General features: G+C 37.6%; 1 protein-coding gene across 1 annotated transcript in view; it reads right to left on the bottom strand.

Annotated features, from left to right (window-relative positions):
* IL1RAPL1 (interleukin 1 receptor accessory protein like 1) overlaps window positions 1–21365 on the bottom strand; it is a 750372-nt gene that overhangs the window by 50582 nt on the left and 678425 nt on the right. The window lies entirely within an intron of this gene.

Genomic DNA, 21365 nt, shown 5'->3' with positions numbered 1-21365 from the left:
AAATGTTATAAAAAGCCATTTAATCCTCCTCTACCTTTCCACTGCATCCTGAAAGGTATGAGTCTATTCATGTACTATTCACATGACACCATTCCTGAAAACTGACAACATTAGGCTTGAAGGCTGCTGTCATTAAGAAAATTCAGAGCATAAGGTGATATGTATCCTGTAAAAAGGGGATTTCAGGCAAATAGGTCTGAAAATTTTCCATCACTTTGAAGTTATTACCTTTGCTGTTGCTCTGTTAAAAAAAAAAAAAAATAGTTGATTTCATCATGGCCACAATCTGGGTATGACGTTGGTTTTATATTGTTATAACAGGAAGTTTGAAATAGATTGAAATACTATGGTAGATACTACCACAATCGTTCTGGGACCAAAAACTTGCAGAAATGGTTCTGTTGCTCATGAATGCCATAATTTCATCTGAATGCCAGGTACAGTTTAAGCAGGCACACGCTCACTGGTCCCTGCTCTGCGGGCACTGCAGCTTTTGACTCCTTGCCTGTTGTTTTTGAGCAACTTCATAAAACAGTTTCCCAGGGCAGAAAGACTGCAGGCAGCAACCCGGAGAAAGAAAAATATGACTGCACATCTTTCCGTAGGCTCAAGAGTATGAAATGACAGTAACTTACTACTGTGGTCAGACATTGTATAGCTCATGGAAAAAAGTAAATAAGAAATCTAATAGTATGGAAAGGAATTTTATTCAAAGTAAATTCTGTATGGTCACAGTTTCAACAGTCTTCATTAAAAACCATGCTACTTAAAAAAAATCCCACATGGACTTATAAAACATGGACTTAGAACACAGTAACTCTTTTCTATAGATGTCTATGCAATCATGGTCAACTAAAGAGAGACTCCCTAATAATTTGAAATCAATTTACATTACAAGAGCCATTGGACATCACTGTCTCCTCATTTTCACTAAATGAAGAGATCTAATATTCTGTCTTAGCAGGTGCTCTGCTCCGATTATTGAACATAAATTGCAAATTCTTTGCTAGTCCTAGACTTCCTTTGACATATGATTTAGGAAGAACAATGATCTCTAGTACCCTGGGATCGGATCTCTTTGAATTAAAATGCTGTAAACACACTGCTCATAAAAATGAAAAAAAGAAGACTCCACAGAGGGTAGATGATGGGGAGACTAAAAGGGGAAATTACACTAAAGAAGCCAAAAGGAAATAGCTTAACACCTTCAAAGATTTGGATGTTTAGACATTTCTAAAAATGGGGAAGTCAGAAGTAGAAGTACCACTTGCTTTCTGCACCCACCCAAGGGACAAGAAACCATAACGTGTCCTTTGACTGATGGCAATTGCTTGCGTGTGACAGAAGAAAAGCAATTGTGAACAGATCCAGCTCTTGCTCTTTCCCGTGCTGTGAATGAAGAAGGTGTCTAAATCTTGTTATTTTCTTCCATGGCATTCGTGATATCTGCCCTTTCCCAACATCCCTAACCTCTGAAGATCCACAACATCCCATCTAATTTCTACAACAGCCTTCTGTCTAGCAGTCTTGTAGAACGTTCTCACCCATTGCCATAAAAACCTGACTACCTTCTTTGAAAGCAGCTTTGACTATCAAAATCCTTCATGTCCTCACCTGCAAGGTCATTCAAAAACACTTTTACTCTCTCCTTATTCAATCTTCTTATTCTTTTCTGTTATCTAAACAGTTTGCTACTCCTAAATTACTCCAAATAATGAAGTCCAGCACAATCTCTTAATAAGGTAAAAAATACTGGAAAAAAGAAATGGATGTTTTGTTTAAAAATGGAAACAAAATTTAAAAAGGACCAAATCTAACACTATCTTGAAAAGTTTTGACTGATCTGACTTATCTTGAAATTTTAATTCTTTAAAGCTTTTGTGATTTTGATTTATTTATTCCAATTGAATAATTTTGGGAAAAAAGGTCATTGTAGGTCATGAAAACTGCCTCTTAGCCAGCTATGGCTCCTTGTATAGATACTTGATTTTAAGTGGATATGTACACTGCCACTTGACAGAAAGTGCTTTTACTACTTCCTTTTCATCTTAATCTTTTCTATTAACCAAGTTAGGAGGGGTTACGCTGGCAGAACAGAAATGATTGATGCATTACCATGGTTTCAGTAGATTCAGGATAAAAGTATAAATATCTAGTTCATAGCTTTAACTCCCTTCCTTTTGCCCCATGTTGCTGGTCTAAGGATTTGAAGTATCAAGTAACTCGTATTTCTGGTTAGAAACTTTCTCAGACAGAGTTTAGCTGTGATAAATAAAGTTTACAACGGTCCAAGTTTTCAGTAAGGGAAAGACCCCGCTAGAGACTTGAAAGAAAAAGTAATTTAGAAGCATTATTTCTTCATTGCCTACTACTGGGCTTTAATCTTCATTAGCAAACGGATGAACGGATACAATTTTCATCTATTCATTTATCTGTCCAGAAGAAGTATTTCAGGACATTTTTATTACCTTTGGAATTTGGGATGTTTACAACAGCTGTTTTATAACGAAAATAATCCTTTCTGCAAAGGTGCACACAACAAGGTGTACGGTGGGCAGAGCTGGCACCGTGGAGGCACGGGAGCAGAGGGAAGGGCAATATATTGCACAGAGCAGAGACGGGAAAGACGGATATTTAGGGCAGCGCACAGAAAGTCAACCAAAACAAATCGTTCAGCTCCACCTTGGATTATCAGTAACCTGTTGCTCAACTACTGATACCACAGGAGAACCCAGATACCTGATCTTTGCTAGCTAGGGGAGGATTTGCAGCCATTAGATCACCACCTGGTTGCTTGCAGAACTCACCTACCATCAACGCTTTTTTCAGAGAGGAGGTGGTAACTCAGGAATTAGCTAACATTGGAAATAAGCCATGGAAAACTGGCAAAACCTGATAGCTTTGCTGAGTGGAAATGTCATTTTTCTCAGTCTGTGGTGTTATAAGGTTGCAGGTTCATAGTGCCTTCCAGTCTCTAGGTCACGCAGGGCACTTTGAAAATAAAAAGATGATTTTTACCTAAATTCCCAGTCCTCCACACTCACAGTGGGATCCACTACACCATTTTCACATGCTCACTGTTCAAAAAGTGGAACAATGTTGTAAAGGTTGTCTCGTGAACTGAAAATTTGACATACGAGGAAAACTCCAGCATAAGCCCCCAGCTGGATGGTGTTTCTCTCTATTACACCAAGTCTTTGATGTCTCAGCGTTCAGCTTCATGCCAGCGTCCCTTCACCCACCGTGGCCCCCTTAAATTAAAATTCATATTTGAACTACTTAGCTGTATTGGTACTTGGGTAGAAATAGATGACATTTTCATTTTTTCCTTCAAAGGGTAGCTGTAGTGGCTCACTACGGAGTTAATCTTACACAAGTTTATCATACGCAAGATAAAATTTGAATCATTTAGACCAGTAGTTTTAAAACTGTACTGTTTTAGTTGTCCTGAAATATTTTTTTTTCCCTTCATAACAAAACTCACTCAAGGGATATTAATATTGCCAATTTTTTGAACATCCACTTGCAGTTTGAGTAAGATGCAAATAGCTACACTCTGAGAAATGAAGAAAACTAGGCTGCCTTTATATTTTACAGCACAAGGTTGAAATTAAACGTGCCATTTTTCACCAAAATATTGTTTCCCATTACTGAAGAGAAGTGATGGGCCTGAGGGCCTCATGCATTACAAATCTCATGTGCTTTAAATTGCTAGTAAATCACTTGCGGTTTTGCCTTTGGTAGTTTCTGCCGAGCTCAGCGTTTATTGCTTACAGCTGAATACAGCCACCTAAATCATCCATCACATTTTTATAACCTACTGTAGCTTTCCATTTCATACACCAAGGAACTGGCACGTCTTCAGAATGGGAATGGGCTAGCACACTCTATATACACTGAATAGTGCTATACGTGCAGTTTGATGCCGTGTTTTTAATAGCAGGGGGGGAAAATACCCCGGAGTTTCAGCCATCAGCAGCCGCCGGTGTTTGCACTCACCCACGGGGACAGGGACGCGGTGCCTGACCCTTCCCCACAGGCTGAAGTTCACAGAGACTTTGTATCCAAATGGATATTACAGTCCATCCATTTACCCAACAGTTGTAAAGTCACTTAGACACATGCTTAAAGAGAACAAGGGACTTATTTCCCTGTAATTTGATTGATCTGTCCTTTAGATGCTATGGCGGTAGATTCTTACTGGAAAGGGATAAGTAGTTTTACTGCAGATACACTACAAGTGGAACTTATAATTATAATCAATAATAATTAATAATAGCTATTAATCATTAGTTACTAATCAGTATCAACTAATTATTTAGCAATTAATCACATTCACCTAAGTATTAATTATTCATTAATTGATCAGTATTAACCAACTAATAGTTAATAATGAATTATTTTTAACTACCTAAAAGTAATAAACTCTTCTTTCACAAAGGGACACTTTTGACATTTTTCAAAACTTCCTTCATATTTATTTTCTTCCTCATACTTTTAAGGGGGAACCCCTGCTCCCAAAGATAAGTCCTCTGATCCTTTGGGCGCACAGTCTGTGTTTGGGTTAGTACCAGCCTGTCACAAAAAGCCCTATATCCTTAATTTGTCCTGGTGAATTAATTCACTCCAATAGACAGTGATGCATTAAAAAAAGTTACAAAAAAAAAGTAAAAAAAAGCCAGTCACTGAGTTGGTACTTCAATATTTGAATATAGCTTTTAGCATACTCCAGACAACTGAGTGTCACTTCAGGAAATTCCAAGACATTTTCAATCAAAGCCCTTCAGAATTCATTCTTTTTTGTTGTTGTGACATACACCTTTAGCTTTCCTAATTCCGAGTATCAAAGAAATATCTACAGTGGTGCTAATGGGATATGCCACCCAGGAATTAGAAGCCCCTTTCAATGTGCTGACTGCTATCCAGACAGAGACAATCTGATGCTTAACAGACCTTGCAGATTAGTTTGTGGAGAAATGAAGACTAGAGTATCTGTTTCTTCTAAGTATATCTATAGCTTTACATGTATTACCCCAGAGTGCAGAGTCTATCAGGAAATACGATCTCATTTTCTCCAGGCATGACAGAAAAATCTTAAATTTGTGGGAGTCATGCCAAGCATTTAGGCTGTACAATGGCTATGGAAATCCAGGAGTCTTCATCAAGAAGACTTTTCTAAGGAAAAACAATATTGAGGTTTTGTTAAGGAAAAATAATACTGACACTCATTTCCATTTTTTTGTTCAAACTGCTTCTACTCACTAAATTCATATAAAATAGGATCCAAACAAAAGGAAAATGAATGTAATAAAACTGGGAACTCTGTGATTTCAGAAGCCAATATGTATTACCCAAGGTTAGACTGTGTTCATAAACGCATGCACTTCACAATTTAATATGACTGATACAATTTATTGCTACTGAAAAAATGTAAGTTTCAAAAACCAAGACAGAAGTGCAGACTGGTATATGATGACCTATTGATTTAGGAAAAAAAAACCCACAAAACCAAACACAGGAGAACTAAATTTGCTCAGAACAAATTCTTATTTTTAATTGGTTTTCTACAGATAAAACGAAGATTTAAATGATCTTGAGCTGAATGTATCTGCTTATATAATAGGTGGTTGATGACACGTAACGTGAGGGAGATCACTGAATCTCCAATTAACTGACTTCCAGTTGTAGTTTGGTTCTTATCTTTTTCTTTGAGTAATGGAAATGTTATAGCCACGCTGGATCTGTTTCAATCTATGTTTATTCATCTGCTCTTTAGACCATAGTAGCTTTTCTGGCTATACCTTCATTCAAATATTGGAAAAAAAAATAGAAGGGATAAACATGCCTGGTCCACAGCTGGTATAAATCAGCACAGCTTCTCTGTCTTCAGTGGAATGACACCAATTTATAGCAGCTGAGGATTTGGCTCTTGGAGCCAAGTTATGAGCCAGATGAGCACAATGGGATGCAAAAAGAAGGCATAATGCGGCCATAAATTTGCTCAAAGGCTCTTCACATTTCAATGATAGTCTCTTTGTAGAATTCAATTAGCATTGCTGTTTCTACTCATAAAATATATGCCCTTCCTGAATCATTTTTTCTTGTTCTTTTACAGTATCCAGAGGCCAAATCTTACAGCTGCTACTGAGGCTAAATTCTACTGATTTCACAAGATGCCTTCAGTATATAGGCTGGACTATTTGAATATCTATGTTAAACAATATGAACTCAGAAAGCAGCCTGGAAAGAGTCCTTGGAGTGCAGAATCTAACATTTGCCAGCTGTCTCAGCCCCTCACAGGTTCAACCCACAGGTTTGCCTTAGTGCAGTCGTTTTATTTTTGAAAAGTATCAATTACGTTTTATGTTGTGTTAGATTTCATGTGCTGTTTCCCTGATGTTGTATTAAAAAAGTGTATTTGTGTGTGTGTGAAGAGTATGCTATAAATCAATAAATAACCAAAAAGAGTCAGAATCAAGTATCTTATTTACTGTGTAGTAATATTGTAAAAACTTGAGAGAAAATTACAGGAACAGCCTTTTTAATCTTGTTTGTTGTGCAGCAAGTGAGAAAGTAATTAAAAACAACGAGTTTCTGTTAGTATGCCACTTGCAAACACCTCTGCCTTTAAAGGTTTATTAGAATGTTCAATATATGTAATGTTCTAAATTAAGAAAAACAGAGACAAAGCCCAGCAATACATCGTTACTGTTTTCATGTAGTTTCCTGCCTATTTAATCTTAATAGCTAGTTTGAGCCTTTTGACTGAGTCAACAACCTAAGAGGAGCAGTAATTGTGACCAAATTACAGTCCCTTCCCTGTCATTCCTGGGCTGAAAAGTCATGGCAACTGCAAAGGTCAGACTGTTATCCTCCTTCCATGCTGCCATCAGCTGCATTTTTGAGATGCTAAATCAAAACTCCTTTTCCTGTCTACCGGAGAGTGATATCTGCATCCCAAAAGTGGCCGACCTTCTCGAGCCTTTTCTAGGTACCATCCGGAAAGTGTTGCAAAAGCAAACTGTTCCTTGTGCCTACACTAACATTCTGTTTGGGGTACGTTGTATGTTTGGCCTTTTTCCAATTACATCTCAAATGTCATCTTTTCACTTTGCCTGTCCAACTTTCAGTCCACTTTTTCACACAGTTGCTAATGCAACATGTGCCCAGTCTCTCCCCTCTCCTTTCGAATTCCTCCTCAAGAACCCTTCTTAGAGATCAGCCACAAATTCTAACCAGTTCCTTTACTGGTATTACTAAGGAACTGACATAGCATAGTCTAGCATAGTCCTCTGGATATGGACCTTTTTAAGAGCATTAGAAAAAGAAGATTTATCAGCATTTTTGTGTCTAATGCGTCTGTCCAGTCATTGCCCATCTACTTTGTCTGTAAATGTTTAGGGGCAAGAGCTACGTCTTCTTTTATGTTCTACAGAATGTGGAGCTGGTTGTGAGCGCTTCCCGAAGACGGATAATCACAATAAATGACAAACAGTGCTCAGACTCCTGAGCAGTCCTTGGGCTGGGAACACATAAGACTTAAGAACATTCAAAAAAAACTACAAGAGCTGGAGAATGTGACTGTACCACAACAACACAGGCCATTGAACTGTTGAAGAGAGACTAGATCACAGGGTGTAACATTTAGGAAAAACACATCCTTTAAAATAAACATTTATAGTATATTGGAAAATTGCCTGGCATAGAAAGTTTCAGAAAGCTGATTTTATAACCAAAACTAAAAAGTATGAAAAAATCATTGGAAACAAATCCAAATATTAAACCATGACAGAATTAACAATATTCTAACAGTAAAAATAGTGACAATATAGCACAAGAATTCTTTAGCAAAGCCATAGTGAATTTTAAGATGAACTCTGTAAGATTTTCTGTTCCATTTTATCTGAGCAACAAAACCTTCTCAGAAACATTTTAATCAATGAATATAGACTTCCCTTTAAAAATATCCTCTGATTTAAAGGAGTAAAGCTGCCATTTGCTTTTGTGGTTGGTAATTTTTCATCATGTCTGGTTTTTATTTTTCACATCCGGTCTTATAATTCTGCAAACACAGAAAAAAACTTGCAAATTTTGCCTGTTAATTTATGCTAAACCGGTATTCAAAGTGAACCGCTGTTTTTGTTTGGTGCTATTGACTTTGGAACTGGCCAGGCAGCTCAAAATGAATTGCAGCAAGTTTTGGATGTCCTAGTCAGATAATATTCAATCTGTTTCTTTAGCCATATATCAGTAATGGTATTTTTGTTCTTTTCTCTGACAATGGCTGTTACATACATGAGCAAAGAGCTACTTTATCAAACAAAATTGGTCATGTACATGTGATCTTACCCTGGCCTTCATTCTTCATCGCCTGTGGCCATTTAAGTCTGTACAAAATGAACATAATGAAACTGTTTCATTTTGGCAGTATTTTATTCCCATACTGCTCGGTAAGCAGTCTTTAAGCAACAGAGATCCGAGCACATTCTTTCCTCTCACCCTCTTTGTGCAGCTAGGGTGCTAGTCTCAGGACTTTTTCTCTTCAACAAAGACAATACTTTTTAAAAAACCTATGAGAATAAGGGCTAAATTTTAGTTTCCATTTCTTTTTATTTTCAGTGATACCAGTTAGGCTCAGAAAATCCAAACAAAACAGCCTTTAGTTTGGTTTCCCATACTTAAAGCTTTAATTCTGTGCCAGATTCTAAGTGAATTTATTCTACTGGCACTGCCTAGATGCCTGAAAAGAAATCACAGGAGAACCGATGAATTTTTTCTTCATCAGGCAGAAAAAGAAAAATTATCTCTTTTCCTCTCATCTTAACTTGAACTCCCTAAACTGCAATGATTGCCAAAAGAATATCCTCCAATTCTATTTGATTTTTTAAATCTGATATTACTAACTACCTAAATTAACTAAATAGTGTGAAGAGACTAAAGGTGGAAAATAAATTATTTGCCAAAACCATCAGTCAGGTGAAGATCTGTCTTTCGTATTTCACCGGAGGCTAACAAAGGCTGTAAATAACATATGGTTAAAAAAAGATTCAGATGAGCATAGCAAATAATTGGGATTCACCGATAACATGTACTTAATACGACAGTTTTCTATGGGTCTGGATTTTGATCATATGGCAATTTTAAAACAGGAACTTCTCTTACTTTACCAATTTACTTCCCATTACAAAGTTATAAATGAGATGAAATCCCAATTGTGACTGAAGCTGTCAATTTTCATGTCCAAATTACTAATGTTTGATTAAGAGGAAATACTGATACATAGTTGTGACCATCTTTTACTGGGCTGATGATGGCTGTATGCTGGGGTCCCACAACTGACTATAAAAATTAAAATTACGATATTTGAAGGAATCTCTCACAGAAATGTCGACATAAAAATCTCCTTTTCTTTTCTTAGAAAAGCCATTAGAGATTTGTCTTTTCTAGTGAATCAGATTATGAAGGTTTTAAAAGATTCTTTTCAACTTAGAAGTATATATAACAAAAGCATTGATAAAGTCAAAATCCATCATTGTTACATGAGATTTTTTTAAAGAATTCAAGTATGGACTGCTATACAATTACTACCATCTCCCAGATATTAGAAAGAAATAAATGAAAAGCAAAAATTGAAAGCTTTTGAGAAACAGGTGCCACTTAATCATTTTTATCTGCTCATTATCATCTTGGTATCTCAACCTCTGACCTGAAGGTAATGCTTTACATCCTTTCTTCAGGTTTTCCCAAGAGAACAGCATTTGGAATAGAATACAGATTCTGAAACCACCTTCTGAAGCTCACCCGAGGGCTTTGATTCCTCTGGCTCAGAAACAGGGGAAATCATCCCCTGGATGTCAGAGCCCCTCCCTGGCACTGCTGAAATTGGGGCACCATGACGAACCCCCAGGTCCACGAAAAGTTGCCCTGTGAAATCTCCAGAGAATTGGTGTTCCCCTTCCTCGGCTTTAACAACAAGATTTGGAACTGTGTGTCTGCAGAACAGTTTATACATTTAAAACTGCTTGTTTCTAAGTTGTTTTAATAAGTCAAGGATGACCTTAATATCATGAGTCTTAGTTCATTTTCTGTTGTTTGAGAGGTATTGTTCCATAATGTTTCAAAATAGTTATATGTCTAATGTAATTAATTTCTTCACACAGAAACCTTTTTTGTCAAGGAAGGCTTCTTTGAACAAGATACATCATTTTGTATTGTGTGAGATGTGAAAGGAGAAGACCGTAGGTCATGTGCATTTGGAAACACATGTTGTTAAACATATACTGAGATGTTCTGCTAGATGGCATCTGAAATTCCTATGTCTACAATAATATATAAAGGGATAACTAAAGGATATTGGCAAATATTTTGCCTTTTAAACAGCTTGCAACTTTCAAAAATGAAGGAGGAATGAAACACTGAATTTGCACAGTGACATTTGGCTAAACTACAAGTCCAATGAGCTTACCAGATTAATAACTGCTTTAGGGGAATTTCTTCATTTTTTTACTTTACATTCTTACGCTCTTGCAGTTTTTGTATCTAGTTCCACAAAACAGTTACTGCCAAAGCCAGTGAAATCACTCATATGTTTAAGGCTAGGTATATGCTTACGTGCTTTGCTTCATCAAAGCGCTTCATGTATTGCTACAGTCACACAGCCCTGTACTTTCTGTGCTTCTTTTGTGCCTTTTTTGCTGTTTTTACTCATAGATCTGTGACATATTCTGAAATCTGCAGCTGGAAAGAGACATCTCAGTGACCAAGCTCCCTGTATCTGCTTGTTGGCTTATTTTACACAGTTTTCCTGGGGAATGGTAATATCTCTGTAATGTACTTGCCTGTTGTCTAATACAATTGCCCCAGGGCACTAAAGAAATACATAAATAAATAAACAACAAATACGATATTGTGAATCTGTTCAGACTTTTTTGATATACCACCTTTTTTGAAATCTCGTAGACAATTGGGATTAATAATCTGTTGCTAAAGTTTTGCTTTAGAAATTCAGAGAAATATTCTTGTGCATTGAATTATTTATATATGTATATATATCTATCATTTGTTACTCTTGGGTTTGACTCTTTCTTTTGTCATCCTGTCTTTGCTTTTCAGACAGCTCACCAGGATGAGACCACTTCTTCTCTAACTCCATGCGTCAGTATGATTATTTCTAGTCACTGAGTGCCACATAAACGTGGCATCATGGTGCATTGGACTCACCAAATCTTTAGGACCCCTGTGTTGAAAATCCGTCTCAGAACAGCTGGATTCTATCCACAGGCCACCGATTTCACACAGCTTTCAGATAAACCCTATGCTTTTTCATCTTTGTCATTATATGACACTTATCTGCATGAAACACTAGGGACTCTTCCTCACAAGCTATTTCATAACTACTTTGGCTACTTTAAGTATGAACGATGTTCTAGCACTATTTTTTAACTATAAAACTGGCCTAATTAAAAGACATATGAAACTTTCCTTTTCTGTGATTGATTGAACTTTTAGGAGGTAATTTAAGGTGAAAGGCTATACCTCAGATGCTTAGGAAGAGCCTTGAAACCGCCTTGGTTTCTTTCATTATGCTGTTAAAATTTTTAGTTTCAGGGACCTGAACATTTGAAACCATTCTATTCTTGATATGGGAGTGCTGGATAAACTTTTGTCTGTAATAAGCTAAGATGTTTTTAAAGCAGTATAGACTGGTAATGCAGATTTTTCTTTGATAAATATTTATTACTCTCCTACATAAAGCTATTGATGGATCCTCAAGTGATGCGAGCTGTCTGATCTTTACGGGAGGGATCACACGGTGAAGATACAAGAAGACTGAGCAACTGGAAATATGTTCTCCTGACATATTCTCATTTATAATACCTCCAATGGCAAGGGTAGAAAAAAATGATGTTAGTAAGGTAGAAAATACTGATGTTCAGTGAATAATTCCTAAGAGTCTCTAACTTTTATCATGTTTTTTTTGTGTTGTTGCTACTTCAGGTAATCTAATAAGAGGTATTGCTTCTTACTCCCAACCTCCAGTGCTCCATCAGGGCACTGTGACCACTGTCACATGGGGTCCTCTATTCTGAAGGATTCTGCGTGCTGGCAACGCTTGACTGAAAATAGCAAAAAAACTACTTTGGGGCTGGAGTGGTGGGCTGGTGAAGAAGGATGATACTGTATTTCTCTTGCCTAAGCAGCAAACTTCTGCCTGGCTTTTCTTGGACAGCCGGGGAGCTGTGGTACCCCACTTGCTGTAGGTAGGTAGAGCTACACACTGCCACAAGTAAGAAACACACCCATGCCCCAGAACGAATTCATCCAAATTGTTGTGGAGCTTTGCCCAAGCTAAAAATCTGTAATTCTCAGCAGTCCTGGGAGGTGCTGCGACAGCATGCTTCTTTATCGTCCGTATCGGCTGTGAAACATCTCTCGCCTGCTTTTCAACTGTCACGGCATGAAAAGCTTCATCCTGAGTTCATCTTTTAAGGCCATTATAATAACAAGCAAACAACCCGAGACGGTCATTAAAGATTTAGTTTTAAACCCTTTCCGCAGGAGGGGGACAGAACAGATTGGTATTTTACCCCAACAATTTCAGAACTGCTATTTCTCTTTTGGAAGATGTCTCTACCTTGCTCCGTAAAATCTCTGGGTTTGGTAATAAAGGTTTTAAATTCAGCTCTCACGGTGGATGATTGATAACTAGAATGAGTATGCAGAACAGAAGGATTATGGAGAAAAATACTGAAACGTGTAAGAGGTCTGAAGGGATTGACATACAAGAATAGATTAAAATTTTAATATGTGTAGAGTAGCTAAACAAAAACTAAGAAGGGATTGATAGTCACGCAGGGAGTAAACACAATAACTTGAGGCAACTGAAGGAAATTAATCAGAAGAAAAATTAGTGAGAAAAAAATTAGGAAAAGTAGAATCGATTAATTTCCCAGAACAAAAGGGGAATTCCCAACACTTCAAGTCTTAAATCCAATATAGAGGAAAAACATAATAAGACATTCTCTTGGGAGAATTCCTGCACTGCAAACAGATATTACTTTCTGACCTACTAGGTCCTTTTTGTCACTAATTTGTCTGTATATGTAATTAACTTTTGGAAGAATGCCAGAGAAAATACTGCAGCAAATGCTGTAGAATACTGTCTCCTTATTTTCATATGGGCAAAGGTGATAGATATTAACTGTGACATACTATGGGAAACATGTACTGATTCTGTGGTTTTTAAGAAAATGATAGTAGACTGTAAGCCAGGCTGGAAACTTCATGAATATTCAAATTAAATTATCTTTTTTTCCTATCCTCCCTACTTTGCCACCTGTCCATTGTAATGTCTGTTGCTCAAGAGGTTACCCAGAAACAAGCTTTGGGAATATATTGTCCCTTGAGAAATGTAATTAATTACTATTGTTTCCCCCAAAGGATTTAACTTTCAGATCATTTATTTTCTAAAGTCACTGATGAGCTGACTGGGAAAATGAAACACTTGAGTTTAATTACCGGTTAAAATTACAGCTTTCTGAGCAGGTACTTCATCTCATACCCTTTTTATAATTGTCTCTTCTTATGACATAATATGCAGTTATATCTGCTGCCTTTCACACTGTTAACAATGTCTTACTACCACTTTGAAGGCAAAATGAATGTAAGATGATTGTAAGATGACTTAAGTGTGGCTTTAGAGTGCACTAAGCAGAGCACAGTTTAATCTCTCACAGATGCTTACATATTTTCCCAAGACTGGTGCGGAAATGAAGAACAGAAATGAACAAGTAAATTACTTGAAATGACATGTTGACATTACAACTTTAAGGTCTTTTCAAATTTTAGTTTATAAAATCTAATGCAAATGAGACAATGGATATAAACTGCATTATTAATTTCAGTGGTACACTTCAGTGACCACTGAACGTAGCACTTGAAGCCAGATTCCCAGTGGAGGGACCATAAACTCAGGACCTGAGCTTTGATCTGCAGTGGGAGCATCCTCAAGGTAGGGTCATTTGTAACAAAACACATATCAACACTGCTAGCTGCAAAAAGACTAAAAATGTCAAGAAGTAATATTTTATTCACCACTGTTTTTTTAAGATCTGATTTTGTTCCTAAAAAAGAATAGCTTTCTTTTTCCTTGCTAGCTTGCTCAGGTATTTACAGACATGTTATTCTTTACATTGCTTATGCTGGATGATTAAATGGAGTTGCAGCTGAGTAATTAGCTAAACTAATAGTTCAGCAGTCTTTTGACCTCCATCTTCTTATATTGCCACCCTCATATTCTCTGGTACGGTCTTTGCAGCATTATTCTTTCTTCTAGGAGATGGGAGAGAGGAATTCAGTGTAGATGAAACTGTGAAAATGAAATTTAGGAACGGACCACACCAGAAGCCCAGCTCTGCAACTCAACATTTGGTCTACTCCAAGTAGGAAAACGTTTATTGCTATGATCTATACCTTATAAATCATCATTAATTCTGGTATGTATCTAAGCATACTTCAGGATTCTTAGCCAGCAATTTTATTTTATTTTACATTTGTAGTTATAAATTAGAATTACTGGAGCTAAGCGAGCTGCTAATGGGATGGAGTTATCATGCAGCTAATAACTGCATATCTTCAAAGATGATAAAGATTTTCTTTTTCAGGCATGGATAAAATTTATTCTTATTAATTGCAAATGTGAATTAATGAGACAAATATTATGATTTGAAACCATGTCATATTTTCTTTTGTCTTATGTGTTGCCTAGGGAGAGTGACATCTAAGAGAAAGAAGTAAGACTATACAAGTATAAGGTCAGTTCTTAGGATGTTGACAAACCATTTGATAACACGCCGTTTACTGAGCTTTAACACATGCACACATAAATTAGAACTGAAGATCTCCAATACCATTACTGTTCATCTAACTGGCTTCAGACAACGCTCTTATCAACTTATTGTAATGTTTCCACAAATAAGAAAAATCTATGATGCTCAGTTGTTAGTTTATGTATCACTGACTACATATCACTTTGCTTCTGCCTCCAACAAAAAAATTCTATGTGCTTTGATTCCTCCAGAATTCTCTGTCTCCTCCACTGAGAAAAACCCAACCCAAATCCACCGAAGACACAAATGTCTCTCCAACGTACTGTCTATAAATTGCTGCACATTTCTTATTATCCACTTCTTCTGGCTAATACACATGGTCATAGGCCTGAGTTACCTCTTGAGTTCTACTTCTGTTGGTTTTGGGCTAATAGGAAAAAACGCAAACCAACAACCCCCCCAAAAGACCAAAAAGTGCTGAAATCAGCTGTAGAGACCACCCAGAGGAAAAAAGTAACCCCCCCCCACATCGCCTGCCCCCTCTCTCCTTGGTTCTGGGATGTTTACTCCTTTTATTTTGATGGTGTAAAGTTACCAGCGTTTTTTTCAGTTGGGCTTTTTTTGGTTTGGTTTGGTTTTGGTTTGTTGGGGGTTTTTTGTGTCTCACACACAAGATATTTCTTAAAGTTTTTCACATATAAACTTTCTGTTTCTTATAGTTGTTTATTTGATTTGCTAGATTTGAGACAGGATACAGGTGTATCACGTGAGCAAATGCTCAGAATAGAGAATTTCTCCTGGTGAGAGTAAGGGATGTTCTGGGTAGTTTTGCTTCTCCTCCCCTTCTGCCTCCCTGGTATCCCCTTTGGTCTTTACTATATTATGCTTTCAAATTTCTGAAGTTTTTATATGACTTGACTACTAATATTTTTGAAGGCAAAAGTAACTTCTTCATTAGCATTTATACTGGTTTACTTTCAGAAGACAGGGGAGATGACGTTAATCCTACCCATCAGGAAGGATAATAAAATCTTAAAAATACAAGGATCTAAATTAAGACGACAAGAAGCAGCACATTCCATGTGAATGTCTTAAATTAAATAGAATCCTCTGAAATGTAAGGTCACAGCATATGATCTATCTTATAGAATATTTTGCACAAAGAATGGGTTACCTGTCTATTATTCAAGTTCTTTATAGACTCCAGCTAGATCAGCAAGGGCTTTAGAAGTGAAAGCACTCGGAGAAACTCTGCTTAAGATTTTGATCAGGAGTAATTTGTGCACAGAACAGAAGAAATGTCTTAGGTCACCAGATTTAATTGTCTCACCTTGTTGGCAAATAAAGCTAATAGTCAAAATGCAGCACCATTTCCTTACGATGTGCAGTACCTTTACCTTCAGGTTTAGATTAAAAGCTTCACTAAACAACAGAGACTCAAGAATTCACAGTAACTTTTAACTAAGAGACAGAAATGAAAGAACTGGAAATGTGCTTGCTATCTGTTTCCAGTTATAATGAAAAACTGGGTTTGTCTCCATAGATCATTACTGACCCTTACAAAATGGAACATCCCTCCTTCAGAAAGCGAGATTTCTATAAGACATTTAGAAAGCCTGATTTCCAAAGCAGCTTCTCCCCTTTTCCCACTTCCATTACACCTGCAGTGGGTGAGTATTAATCTTAAGAATAGTTTAAAAAAACTCAAAAAGCAGTTCCAGTCACTGCAGACACAGCAAGCTGGGAAATCTTGTCATCCATTTTTATATGAAGATGCAACAGTGTCACCTGTTAGGCCGAGCTAGAATTGGATAGTTCACATTAATCAAATGAGGACTACCTAACTGTGAGGAATTTGATTGGCCTCGGGCATTTTCTAGTGTTTGCTCAAAACCCTAAATCTGTTGTTTTTCTTAGTCATAAAATGTGCCAGACAGGAATGCAGCCATTTATATAAAAAAACAAAACAAAACAAAACAAACTATCTTTTTTCTTGTTTTCCTGCCATAACAATGGAAAACAGGGTAACATCAATTTTATCATTATTATTTTTAATGTGGTAGCTAGGCAGGATGACTGCCACATTTCTGTTGGCAGTGCATAAGCACAGGGACAGACATATTCCCTACCCTACAACGTCTAAAGTCACAAGCCGTTAAGTGGCAATCAGGTCCAGCAGCTTCCCATTTTGAAATCACGGGATTTCAAATCTTAGGGAAGGGATTTTTTGGCAAAGCTTAGACCTAACAAAGCCTTCCTTTGCTTCCTGTTTTCAGGGAGGCAAACTCTCATCTGCTGCAATGTATTTCTGACCCGACTCGGTTCCTGCATGGCTCACAGAGAGCTGCATTTTCCTTATCCCAGCCTACCTCATTTGAGTGTGCTGTTGGCACGATAATATACCATCGTCATTCATTATTAATTGAGGCGGAGTGAGTCAGTGACTTTTCTGTATTATTTTTTCAGCTCAGATCTTGCCCTGCAGAGGCAGCTAGTGAACCATTAAAGGCAGCAAGATGTTATGAGACCTGTAATGCCCCATAACTTTGATATGCAGCTCTCCCCGACACCTCGTTCAGGCAATAAATATTTTAGAAGGGAAGCAGACAGATAACTGAATAAGTGAATTACTTCATAGATTCTTATTTATGAAATGCTTGCTCCCAATTCTGTTAAAAATTTACTTATTAGAGAAATGGAAATTTGCTTTCATGAAATGACCATAAGCCTCTCCCCACCGCAGAACCCGTGCTGCGAACGGCACACGGGCTAGGGCACAACCTCCTCTTGAAGGGAGAACGCTTGCCCTGCATCAGAGATCGAAAGCCCTGACAAAATTGTTTTCGTCTCATCGCAGCATTTGTGTGAGCAGATATGCCCATCATTGAAGAATAAAAAAAAAGTCGTTTATTTTATTTATGGCTCATTACCCTGGGACTTTAATTAACTTGTAGAGGGTCAGAAAACCTGTTTATGCTTCAAATAAAGCTGCCTTTCCCCGTTGAGATAGTTGGTCTCTTTCAACTTGTTCCCTGATAAACATACGGTTGCGTTGAGGCCACCTTTATATGCAATACTCTTTCTTCTTTCTCTATCTGGGACATCCCTCACTTGGAAGATTTTTTTTTTGGCAAAATATTTATCTATCACTTCACTACTGGTTTTGATCTGTCATGGAAACGGAATATATTTTCATTTCTCAAAATATTTCCCAGCGAGACCTAATAAAAGATCCTTATTAGAAGCCATGATTAACGTATTTTAGACCAGTCTGTTACATGAACTGAGTAGGACAGACTGTCCGAGGGAATTCTTCCCCTGCCCCCAAAGCAACAGATATGCCTGCACCATGCAATGCAGGAATATATCATTACTTCCAAAAAAGAGGATTTGTCTGTACGACACAGCTGGGCTGGGCTGGCAGCTTTTGTCCTAACCGTGTTACAGGCATGCTAGCAGTTTGTATATGAAGTCTTCTACCCTGAATGCAGTTGCTAATGCTCCTGCCAATTCTTGGGCTAGTCCAGGTCTGTTGATGCAGATGTTGTAACACATGGTGCAGATTTGCTCAGAGAAATGCCCTTCCTTCCAGCCAAGGCTATTTGCCCGAGTGAGAAGTGATAGTAGCAAAAGTGTCATGTCTGAACTTTTTGACTGGGTTTTTTTTTCCCTTTTTTTCTTGTCCTCCTTTGACTTTGGATGTTTTTAAATTCTTTGTAACGGATATTTACCACTACTGCTTCCCATTTCTGAACTATGACTCACTGAGTCCACTTTAGTCTGTATCCCATAACATCCTTCTGTTATTAGCTGTCCCACGGTCCCTCTGTTCCACTGACATTTTTTCCCACCTTCTGTTGTCCTTGGGAATCTAGCATCTCCCCTGTCTCTCACCACCTTCCCACACCTTGCGATAAAAGGACAGTACATGAAATACGTTCAGTAGTCTTGGGAACCATAGCTACTAATGAGGATTTCTCCCTTTGAGGTCAGTGCCCTCATGGCAGGACAGAGAATCATGCTCTTTCATTTGCCCTCTTTCTGGCCCAATAAATATTGCGTTATTTCTTGAAAGGGACACATAGTTCCTAGGAGCTTGCAGCTAACATCCAGCAATCTTTTGGAGACAAAGGCAAATTTGTGTCCTCCCAGTTTAAGGATGCCTGGAGTGCAATCCTACTCCTTCCAGCGTGCGACGGCAGACCTAACAGCAGAAATGTTCCCACCAGCATGTTTCAAAAGAAAGGACTGATCCTCCACTCCATTTTTTTAAGATAACAGCTTCAGTTTCAAACTCTGTGACAGCGTTTAGACGCATGAATCCCAATCTGACAGGAATGCTTCTCTGCAGACCTGAGTTAAGTACCAAAGCCTCTGAGAAGAGTGACATTTAAGTTAAATCCTGCTTTTCAGTACTCATACGAGACACTTGAGGTGGCTCTCTGCTGCTCTGAAGCTTATGGCAAGTGTCTCATTTTCCCCAGGTAGGCAGTTTATGGGACTGTTTTCCACTTTGGATTCCAGTAACTAAAAAATAAGACGTGGTAAAGTTTAACTCTGCAGTGCTTAAGACACTTTTTGAATTGTTTTTCAATATTCTTTACACTCTTTAATCTTCATATTACAATCTTAATGTTTTCGCTGATTGGTGCCACGTTGGACTGACGAATCTCTTCTTTCAGTCAAGCTGCACCTTATTTTTCAAATCAAAATATATACCACTGTCATCAGATTGATTAATACAAATAATTAGCCAAAAGAGACACCCATAGAGCTCTCATTGACCTAATAATTAGGACCATATACTCTAAAAAGAAGAATGAAAGATGGTGGGCTAACAGGCAGATAATAAACTTAGATTTTTAGCTGAATTACAGTTCATTAGTTTTTCCCTGTACAAAGCTGAAGACAATAGATTGATTTTGCGTTGACTTTTAACATTTTGCAGCAGAGTGATGTTAAAGTAGATACGCAAGCATTATTTCTGTGAGCATAAGTCTCTGATTAAAACCTTGCATTATTTTATTTGTGATCACATGCACTGTGAATAACTCCACAGGACATCTGGCCCTACAATGTACAGGATGCATAATATTTCCCCATGAGCAAATGTCCCATGCCAAACCTTCTATCCCTACAGTTCCATTACACATCTTTCATACCAAAACTTCAAAATAGAAACAACTGCGAACAGAGATCCTGGAGCTGAAAAAGTCTAAATTCTGAGAAAATTAGGATTTGGGGTTGGGCCTTTGGAAAGTATGACTCACATTCTCCAAGTGGGTGTTTCAACTGTCCTTTGCTTTTGGTGAAGGAATTGGAGAACTTCCTAACAGTTGTTCTTACTTTTCAGTCCTTCTTATTTCCTTTTTAGTAAGCCAGTAACACTGAGAAGTACTGGTTCATTGTAGCCATCTCTCCTTGATCAGTCAGGAACTTTCCATACTTCCACTGTAACCTCTTTTCTTCTTAGGTTGCCTTCAGTTTGCAGCATGAGCAACAAACACACATCTTTTTATGTGAATTCTCTAGTGGAGACTTTCTTTTTCTGAACTCATCCATGTATCCAGGAACTGTTACAACCATACAGTAAAGGTTTCTGATATTTCCTTCATCGTGCTCAAGGTCTTTCTTTCATATCCCATGGGGTATAGACCGACATTATAATTTTAAAAGACAATAGCAGCTAGGATCACAATCTGGCAGGAGGAAGTAGAAAGCATTGCATGTTTGTAAAGTTTAGGTGAGACAGGGATCTTTGTTTCAGTGATATGAAAAGCCCTCAGCTGAACTGATATTTTAAGAGAGAATAAATGAGAAAATTCTTAGCCAGCTGAAATTACTTGATTTTTTTTGAAAAACAGGACCATGGACTCATAGCTACTATAATCAAAAGAGAAAAACATCCATATTTTTAGGATAAATTCTCATTCTTTTTAGCAATATATTGCTATTTAAGTGCGTGTCAGTCAAATCGCATAGGCACTACCCTGAGCTGACTGAATCCGGGGAGAAAGACGGTTCTGCTATGTCGAGAGCAGAGCTATAGCCCATTTACCTCTCCTTTTCCTCCTTTTATAAGTCTCCACTTAAACCAGTAATCATATTATCACACATTTTACATAAAATTGAAAAAAAACAGTTCTGCAGATTCCAAATGTCTAATGCAGACGTGCTCCAAAAAACCTGCACGTCAGCTGAATTTTTAGTGCAAACTCTCTATACTTTTAAAATAAACCCTTGGAAAAAGTTCTGCTTCCTTTTTCCTGTAATACTACAAAGCAAAATAAGCAAGACACATTACAATGCCAAAAAGGAGAATGCCACCTAAAAGCTTATTAAAGGCAACAAACACTTCATTGTGAATTCACGGCAATATTTCATTTCAAACAATCTCCCGTTCTTGAGTGCTAGAAATGACCCATTGTTGAAAAGCTACGTGATTTGTGACAGTGGTGGTGTGAGAGTTCAATGTAGGAATCTGTAACACACTTCAATTCTCTTTCAGTAATTGCTGAAACGAGCATAAAAGACCAT

Source organism: Harpia harpyja, chromosome 8 (genome assembly GCF_026419915.1).
Source record: "Harpia harpyja isolate bHarHar1 chromosome 8, bHarHar1 primary haplotype, whole genome shotgun sequence".
Lineage (NCBI taxonomy): Eukaryota > Metazoa > Chordata > Aves > Accipitriformes > Accipitridae > Harpia > Harpia harpyja.
The sequence above is the reverse complement of the archived record's forward strand: the minus strand, read 5'-3'. Positions and strand labels throughout refer to the sequence as shown.